Below are 10,667 nucleotides of genomic sequence, written 5' to 3' on the forward strand. Positions count from 1 at the left end.
TAGGCTCTGAATATGAAATCTGGCTCTGATATGTTGAAACCTAGCTCTAATACCACTTTGTTGGCTTTTGCTTTGATACCACTTTATTGGAAATAGTGGTATCAGAAAATACACCTCCGATTTTTGTTTAAGAAAATACACCCATATTTTTTGGCTAAAATCATCAATGAATAATAAAAAATAATTATTCTTACCAAATGATGATGGAGAAATTGGACCACAAACATCCGAATGGATAAGTTGTAGTGGCGTTGTAGCTCTTGTGGTAGCTTCTTGAGGAAAACTTTTCCTTGATTGCTTTCCAATGAGACATCCTTTACATAATTGATTTGGATTGCTAATGAAAGGCAATCCCTTCACCATCTTCTTTTTGCCCAACAACTCTAATCCTTCAAAATTCAAGTGCCCAAGTCTCAAGTGCCAAAGCCAAGTTAAATCATTAACACAAGCCTTCAAACATTTAGCCTCGTCGGCTTGAATATTTAGCAAAAACATCCGGTTCTTTGTCATTGGAACCTTGGCAATCAAATTACCCAATGGGTCTCTTATCGAAAGACTACAATCCTTCATGGAAATATTGTAACCTTTTTCTAAGAGTTGTCCCAAACTCAAAATATTGTTCTTCATATTAAGCACATAAAAAACATTAGAGATAAATTGATGATGCCCATTCCTCAAACGAATCAATATTTTACCTTTCCCTCTTACCGGAATTTGTGATAAGTCTCCAAATGTCACCTTGTCATTTATTGATTCATCAATATCAACGAATTTCTCTTTGCTACCACACATATGGTTGCTAACACCGGTGTCAAGATACCACACATCTTCTTGATCACTCCTTTCACCTTTGTATGCCAACAACAAAGTAGGCTCCACTTCTTCATCAACATAATTAGCCTTTTCTTCAATATCGTTAGCAACATTTCTACATTCCGAAGCATAATGACCATACTTTTGACAATTATAACATTGAATTTGAGACTTATCATACCTCCTTCCATATGACCTTGAGTAATTTTCTCTATCACGGCCTCTTATTTGTTGTGAGTCATGGATTTTTTCTTCGTTGTTGGTTGTGTGTTGACCGCTTCTTTCTCTTCTTCCATGGCCTCTTCCTTTTCCTTGGTCACGTACATTTTCACGTCCTCAGCCCCTTTGACTTCCTCCATGTTTTTCGTCTCTTTCGTTCAACGAAAACTTTGTTTGTAGCACTTGCTCCAAAGCTTCTTGTTTCTTCACCACCTTTTTTTTTATGAGCTTGCAACGAACCCATGAGTTGATCAACAGTCATGGAATCCAAATCCTTTGACTCTTCAATGGCTACAATAATGTAGTTGAATTTGGAATCTAACGACTGAAGGGTCGTATAGTATATGGGTTTGTATAGGCCTCAAAATATAAATGTAAATGAAAATTAAAACCCCACTAACATATCATTTAGTAGGCAAAATCCCACTAACATAGTATTTAGGAGACTTAATTCCCATACCTCTTAGTCTTCGATAACCTTCTCCATCAAGATCATTTACTACCCCACTAACATGAAATGCACACATGCATCATGTATACCAAATACTTGAAAATACTAATTACAACTAAAATTCTAAAATCAAGTTTATTTTCAACAGATACTTCAAAGTCTTGTGTGTCATTATGATGACACTTCAAAGTCTTTCCCTCCCTTATTATGTAACAATTGCTAAGCATCATCCAAACATACAAAGAAGTTGCTGGAAACTTTCCTCCCTTGAGACAATCCTTGGGACATATGTAAATTATCGGGGCATTAAAATCTGACTCAACAACTTACAAGTGATACGGAAATAAAAACCAATTAATTAGCATAAATTAAGCGGTTGAACAAAGGCTTCCTAATATTTTTATGGAGTGTAACTTGTCCACAACGATCTCCTAATATTATTATTAAATTAAATTAAATTTATATTAAGCGAGACCATATTGGTTTTTTTTTTTTTTTTTTTTTTTTTTTTTTTTTTTTTTTAACATTTGTACTAGTGAACAATGGTTTAGTAAAATTTGTTTTTTAGTAGGAAAAAATATAATAAAATAAAAATAAAGCTATTGTATCACTTTTCGGGATCAAAAGTTTGCTTTAGATAAATGTTAGTATGAGGTCTTCTCTCATCATCACCAGTACGTTCTTCTTTAAATTAGAATACTTTGAGTAACAAATATAATTCACAGATAATATCATCACTTGGTTAATATTAAAGTGATGTTATGATAATAGAATGGAATTATAGGAGCTAGATACAAAATTAATGAAATTATAGGAGACGATGGAAGTTTATAGTGTAATTTGGTTGAAAGAGAGAGTGTAAACTTTATTGATTCGTGTGATCTGTTGTAAAATAATTTTGGAACAAAATTTTAACTATATAATCTTTATACAATCTTCAATCCGATTAAATTAAAATACTGTAAGTAAAGAAAATAATGCACAAATTATATTATTGCATTTTCAATATTATCACCATAAAAGAATCAATTAAAAAATCATAAAATGAAATTATAGGGGACGGACAACTTCAAGAAGACAAAACAACAGATCTCCCAACGACTACATAATCATGATTCACCAGAACAATAAAACAGATCATCCTATACCCAAGTCACAAATTCTCAAAACAAGATCTTCAATAGTCAATGATTGTACCACAGACCCTTTTATCGGACACTTGATCCTACCTAGCACACGTCGTCACCAGAGACAAACCATCTGAATCCACTCTGTCACACCGATACATTACGCAATACCGTACTCTCACTGTTCATGACAAACTAAAACAATCATGGACCTTTGACCCGACATCGTGCCAAAGATGGACTGGCTCAGGAGAAATGGTTAGCCAGACCATTCTTGTCATCAATCCGGTCTCGACACAGACGTCGTTCCCGTCCTCAGGTCCAAACCTCAAACACAATCTCACATAGTCCACAAACAACCATAAGGTCCACTCACTATCAATCCATCGCTCTACATAATCTCAACAATTATACAATCACATACCTGCTCTAAAAATTCCAATCGTTCCTCAATCACACAACCATAACAAGCTAAAAGCAATACGGCACCAAAAATCACAATCATCAACTAGCCTAAAAGCTTTCTAGTCCACTTCTAATAACCTGTACTAAAGATGAACTCCATGACATCATTCAATCCAATTTTTACCTCGTCAAAACACACAATACAACTATCTCAGGCTTGAGATCTCGAAACCAAAGTCAATCATCCCATTATTCCCTAATGGAGTCCCACAATCACTTTCTCTAGCTAATTAGCACTCAAACAAAACTAACATTTGTCCTCAAGACACTGCTCGAATTAGGCACCTATAAAAACATCCGAGTGCACGACTCACATCACATCTCCTAATCATCCTCAAACTCACAATTCATGACTCATCCCCTAGCCATCATTGCTAGTATCAGACACTGAAAACACATAATCCCTTTTAGGCAACTCGTGCCTTACACACCATCAGTTAAGACCACTCTCAGAACAAGCACAACTAAATCCAAAGACTCCACATCTCTCCGTGGGAGTGAGTCAACCTATTCAACCAAACCTTTACTGGTGAACTCTAACAGTATAACAAACCATACACAGTTCAGCCCATCTGTAAACGCGCATAACTCCTAGATGGAGGCCAAGACATACGACAAACGACGTCCTTGTTAGTACCAGAACAAATGGAAAGGTAACGAACCCCACTATCACAAGAGACTGGCAACTCGTACCTGAATGTGCCTAACACCCTGTCACACGCTGCTCACCAATCGTCCAACCGTGGACACCCAATCTCACCTCAGATGAATTGAACTCCTTACACACAAGGAGAAGAACCAACTGGATACCCGTACGGAACTACGAACTCAGATCTAGGCGACCTCGCCAATAACGGACCGTTAAATACTATCAACATCGGAACCTCACATACGCTACACCACGATACTGATTCTAACCAAAACTAATCAGATAAGAGCACCAATTGCTCACAACGTACTAACACTAGGAACGATCACAGTACGTAGGACAGCGCGTCCCATTCTACTTCGAATCAGTCACTCCTAAATGACAACCTCTATGCCATACGATGACATTAGATCACCCATTCTATCTTTACCTTTCTAGGCTACATTCCATTGAACATCGTGCACACAAGACTCGTGACTTCTGTCATAACAACCCACTACTCATTAAAAAAAAAAAAAAAAAGGTGCTTACCTAGCAACATCATCCTCATTGGCTCCAATGACTAAACCGTCCATAATCGCCTCAGGCGCACAATCCCATCACCTACCTGACAACACACAACAAACAACTCACAATCTCTAATCCATCATCGGATCATACTTTAAACCATCATGTTCATCAGCACTAAACATGTCACGCCCCGAAAATTCTAATAAAACCCTTAATTTATACGAATCCAAATGCGTCAAAATACACCAGGATCATAAAAAATAAAATAAATAAAAATGCCCTCTTTTATACAAAATCAATTTCCTTAAATATACACAAAAATTCTCCAAAATAAATAAATAAATCCTGCAACACCGACTCTTCCACCTAAGCCCGAATCTAGCAATCTTCGTTCATCTTCGGCACCTGAAACTGGAGGATGGTGAGACAAAAAGTCTCAGTAGGAAAAACCATAACAAGAATTTCATAGATATTTAATAAAATAGCTTCACAAAATATACATATTCATGTGAGTATATAAACAAAATACATATGCATTTAATTAAAACATATAATAAAAACCATTGAAGCAAATCCACCCCATGCCATTCAAGGTATAAAGAACCCTACACTGAAAAAGAATTTTCCTCACTAAATCATCAAAGCCTCAAGCTCCAGCCTCCTTTCTGGCTCCTCTCTCTCTTTCCTCAAACTCTCGGCCCTCTATCTGCAACTCTCTCTGTATTTCCTATCTTTTTTTGTATATTTACTCAAGTCACAAAGCACTTAATTTAAAGACAATTGCACTAACACAATCACTGCTCACACAAATATCAAATATCAATATAATCATCACCCCGCCACCTACTCTTCCTTTCCTATCTCGGCTGACAATAATCAAAACCCATTTCTCTTTTTATTTTATTTTTTTCTTTTTCCCTATCTTTATCAACACAGTCACATTTTCTCCAACAAACCCATGTACAACAATAGCCAAAGTCAAAAGTTGCCAAAAAGCTTCCAAGTGGGTTCTGCCCACCACCTTTCCAATCTTTTCTTTATTTTCTCGGCTATAACACCTTTGCTTCTCTCATTAGCAAACAAAACAATATATATATATATATATATATATGATATGCTTGTGTCTAATGGAGAAGGCGCCAAAGTGATGAGAATGAAAGAGAGAATTTTGGTAATGTATTCGCGGGGCCCATGAGGAGATAATGGGTTGGATTTTATTTTGTTTCATTTATATATATATATATATATATATATATATATATAGATATATATATATACACACACACACAATGCACAAAACCAAAATAAAATAAAATAAATCACATGCAACAAAACTTATTTCAAACTCCTTCCCCTCTCATCCCTTTTCCATTAAATAAAATAAATCAATTGGGTAAATCTCCAATTAATTAAATACTCAATCATAACAACTAAAAATCATGAAATAAATATAAATTAAAATCCTAAAAATTCGGGTTGTCACATTCTCCACCACTTAAAAAGAATTTCGTCCCCGAAATTTAGATCCAACAGTCTTCAAATACCCAAAAACACCAATAACCACCGGAACAAAATCCATAAATCCTTACCCAGGCGATGTGAGATACCGTGATATGTAGGAAATTGTGGTAGCTGCCAATGTTAGTCACCCAGCCACACACTCTGTAACCGTTGTGGTAGCTAGTCAATGCGTCACCCGCCCACTAAAAAAACAATAACAAACCTGGGCTACCTGCCTAACTACACTAACCAACCATCCCAGTAGCTGCTAGTGAACGCCATCCGCCCACACATACCTGGCTACTAGTGGTAGCTAACCAGTGCTACACACTCGCGCACTCACACCTGTCTACGTCATCACTACACTCACACTTCCGGCTTAGTACAGGCTCTGATACCATTTTGTCACGCCCCGAAAATTTTAATAAAATCTTTAATTTATACAAATCCAAATACATCAAAATACTCCAGGATCATAAAAATAAAAAATAAAAAAATAATAAAATGCCCTCTTTTATTCAAAATCAATTTCCTCAAATATACACAAAAATTCTCCAAAATAAATAAATAAATCCTACAACACCGACTCTTCCACTTAAGCCCAAATCTACCAATCCCCATTCATCTTTGGTACTTGAAACTGGAGGATGGTGAGACAAAAAGTCCTAGTAAGAAAAACCATAACAAGAATTTCATGGAGGTTTAATAAAACAGCTTCACAAAACATACATATTCATGTGAGTATATAAACAAAATACATGTATATTTAATTAAAACATTTAATAAAAACCATTAAAGCAAAACCACCCCATGCCATTCAAGGTATAGAGAATCCTACACTGAAAAAGAATGTTCCTCATTGGATCATCAAAGCCTCAAGCTCCAGCCTCCTCTCTGTCTTTCCTCAAACTCTCGGCCCTCTATCTGCAACTCTCTCTGTATTTCCTATCTTCTCTGTATATTTACTCAAGTCATAAAGCACCCAATTTAAAGATAATTGCACTGACACAATCACTGCTCACACAAATATCAATATAATCATCACACCGCCACATACTCTTTCTTTCCCATCTCAGCTGATAGTAATCAAAACCCATTCTCTTTTCATTTTTTTTTTCTTTTTCCTTTCTTTATCAACACCGTCACATTTTCTCCAACAAACCCATGTGCAACAATAGCCACAGTCAAAAGTTGCCAAAAAGCTTCCAAGTGGGTCCCGCCCACCACCTTTCCAATCTTTTTTTTCTTTTCTCAACTGCAACACCTTTGTTTCTCTCTTCAGCAAACAAAACAATATATATATATATATCATATAAATGAAACAAAAACAAAATCCAACCCCATTATCTCCTTGTGGGCCCCACGAATACATTACCAAAATTCTCTCTTTCATTCTCATCACTTCGGCTCCTTCTCCATCAGACACAAGCATATCATATCATATATATATATATATATATATATATATATATATATATATATATATATAATGCACAAAACCAAAATTAAATAAAATAAATCACATGCAACAAAACCTATTTCAAACTCCTTCCTCTCTTATCCCTTTCCCATTAAATAAACTAAATCAAGTGGGCAAATCTCCAATTAATTAAATACTCAATCATAACAACTAAAAATCATGAAATAAATATAAATTAAAATCCTAAAAATTTGGGTTGTCACAAAACACCACACCATAACACATCTACTACCACTTATTCCAAACAATAGTTCAAATCTATCATCCCACCGGACCATCAAACCACTACCAAGGGATTCTTCCTCAAACATCTTTAGGATAATACCATTATAACAAGAGAATAAGCATTACTCTCGATACTCCCACAACGGCTACTATTTACCACTAAAAAGGAACCTCCATACGGCAATGCCACGCCGACAAATCCTCAAAACAAAAATGAGCACAAAACCCAGAATGCTTAACACCCAACTGTTTCTTTAAAATCATCTACAACACAATCAATCATTAACACTTAATCGGCCACTCCGACTATTCTTTCCAAGACAATTTACATACTCAACCAAAGAAACCTTACGCCCCAGCGTCAACACCATCATTTTCCCTCTTTGCTGTTCCTCAGGATACCCTTGGCCCCGACAAAAGTGAAATGGGGCTACCAACTAGACCTACGAGATCACCCTCATCCCAATTATTCTAATCCTCAGTCTATTTCTTCGGATCCTCAAACAACCAACATGATCACCTGATACCCTAGATGCAATTGAAATATAACCCCTGTCCACAGCTTCCAAATTCTAAAACATAGTCCATTTGGTACACAATACCCACCATCTATCACCTTATCTGTAATTGACCAGCACTTCAAGGACCTCATACTACCTGCCTTATCGCACAACCTTGCACTACACAGCTAAAACTGACCACAATACCTCACCTCGAGACTCTCTCGATAACCGTGACAACCTATAACCCCACTCATCTGCCGAGCCATACAATCAACTCATCGAGAATCAATTACCCGCAACACGCTCCTGTAGTTGTCCAAAATGAGGATCATTCCTCAACTAACCAGTCTCTAAACACAGATTCTTTTATAACCCATGAAATGAATCACATCAAACAGTCAATCACCCAACATTGGCATAACTCCAGTCAATGCCTATGTTACACCAGACCTACTGAATCCAACAATCCCCTTAGCAACCATGACCAGCATGATTCCTTATACTGTACCAAAATACTTAAAATACACGTCTACAACCCATAGACTACACTCGTGACTCAAGTAATCCCTTGTCACACCCACCACAAACCGGTTCAAAAAGAACTTCCGCACCAAACCGTGACCTAAGTCACAAACACAAACCCCCTAAGGTCATACCTTTCTCACACGAAACCCTCACTCCGTACACCTGACCCTTCCGGTCACAAAACCCATGCATTAACATATGAAACTCATATACCACATAGACACCATGCCAAGAAATACGAACCCACTCTAAAGTGGTGCTCTAAGCACTGCACAAAATGCAACAAAAAGATCAGAATGATTACACACCAAATAGCTCAATTCACGAGCTAAAAGTCCACGCCATTCGTTCGATAAGAACCAGCACCCCAAACAACCCTAGAGCAACCGAGCTCCTCGCCTACTAAGGTCAAAACCCACACAACCATCCATGCTCAATTGCATGCTCCTATACATGTATACATATATATATAATAACCGTATCCCATATCATGATACAATCGTGTCCTATCATTTAATTTTTTATTTTTTATTTATTTTTATTTTTAAAACACCTCATTTTTCATTTAAAAAAAAAAAATATTTGCATAACCATGCCTCATAACCGTTATAATACCATACGAGAAATGCTTGCACCTACCATGCTCACTACTTGCCACATTATCATTTAAAATAAAACTGCACACACAGTGTCTACCACTTGTCATTACCACCTAAATCATACTTGTCATCATATCATAATTAATATATTTTCAATTATTTATACATTTCATCGTCATAGCTATGCAACACACATTTTAGTAATTAAACACGTAAGCATGTGAACACTTAGTAAATAAGCATACCTTTTAAAAACGTAAACACAAAAGCAATTAAGCAAGTAAACATGCTTATCAGGTAATAAACACTTTAACACATAAGCACATAAACAATGCAATTAACCTTCCACACAACCCTAGGTAGGCATTTACCTGTCGTCCTACTGGTTTCTGAACCATCGCTCTGATACCAAATTTGTAACGACCCTAAAATGATACCAGTAATAAAAAAAAAATTTGGTATGACCTCTGCTAAAAAGGGTCCTATCACAACCTGTTGAAATGCATAAAAAAAAATGTAATGGCCTTACTTGGCCATAAACTAATCTATCATATCCCGACGCACAATGCAAAAACAACTTATATAACATCCCATCAATTACAATTCATCCAAAATATAGAGTTACAAATCCTTACATTATCCCAAAATCAATTACAAAGATTAAGCTTTGGATACATCAAGTTAAAATCCATGGATATGGTGATAGTCACAAGTTTTTTAGTTACAAACCCTCCAAAATTCACCAAGGCTATGCAAAATAACATGATTCTATACAAAAGAGTATGGCTTCATGTACAAAAGTCTACAAAATAAAGGCCTCAAATCCAGTCTAAACACGTGGTAGATTGTCGTCCGTCGCTTCCTTCCCGTGACCTAAAAAATGTTAATAATAAAGGGTGAGCAAAATTGCTCAGTAGGTGGTGCCTAAGACACACCTCTTATGATCCCGTGAATCCAAACAATGAAAGGGAATAAAGAGAAGGGATCATGCTATGCTGAGAGAAAAAATAACCATTTCAAGATCAAAATAAACAATGTGATGCAATAGAGTGCAATGCCAAGCTATGTCGCTCCTCATTTTCAAAATCTCTTCCATTCCTCACTTTTCAAACCGTTAATGCAACCTGTCCCTCGGTAACCCCTTGGCGACACGAAAGAAGGAATGGCTACCGTCCTTTACCCTTGATAGCCCCGTGGCGCCATTTGGGCCCAGATAGCTCAACCACGTTAGGGTGATCTCCCTAGTTCCCTGTCAGACCCCAACCCAATTTACACTATTTAATAAATTGAACAAATTGGAATGCATCCAACCATCTGCATTAGCCTCATTCATACATGACATCATCCTACATCAGAGTACTTGCTTAACAGTTTACAATTAAAGATAAATTATAAATCCACCTTGCAAGTTCTAAAAAAACCTAAACAAGTAACTTCAAGTCATAATATTAAGTTCTACTACAATATTTACATATTATACAAAAGATATTCCATGCTTCTTTTCCTCATTCACACACAAGACTCTAGAATTGGCAGTAGCAACCCAACCTGATACCTGAAAAATATAAATATGGAAGGAATGAGCTTAAAGCCCAGTGAAT

This window comes from Cornus florida, unplaced genomic scaffold, assembly GCF_030987335.1.
Source record: "Cornus florida cultivar Cherokee Brave unplaced genomic scaffold, ASM3098733v1 CherokeeBrave_3.0.0_Hap2_Chr06, whole genome shotgun sequence".
In the NCBI taxonomy this organism is placed as follows: domain Eukaryota; kingdom Viridiplantae; phylum Streptophyta; class Magnoliopsida; order Cornales; family Cornaceae; genus Cornus; species Cornus florida.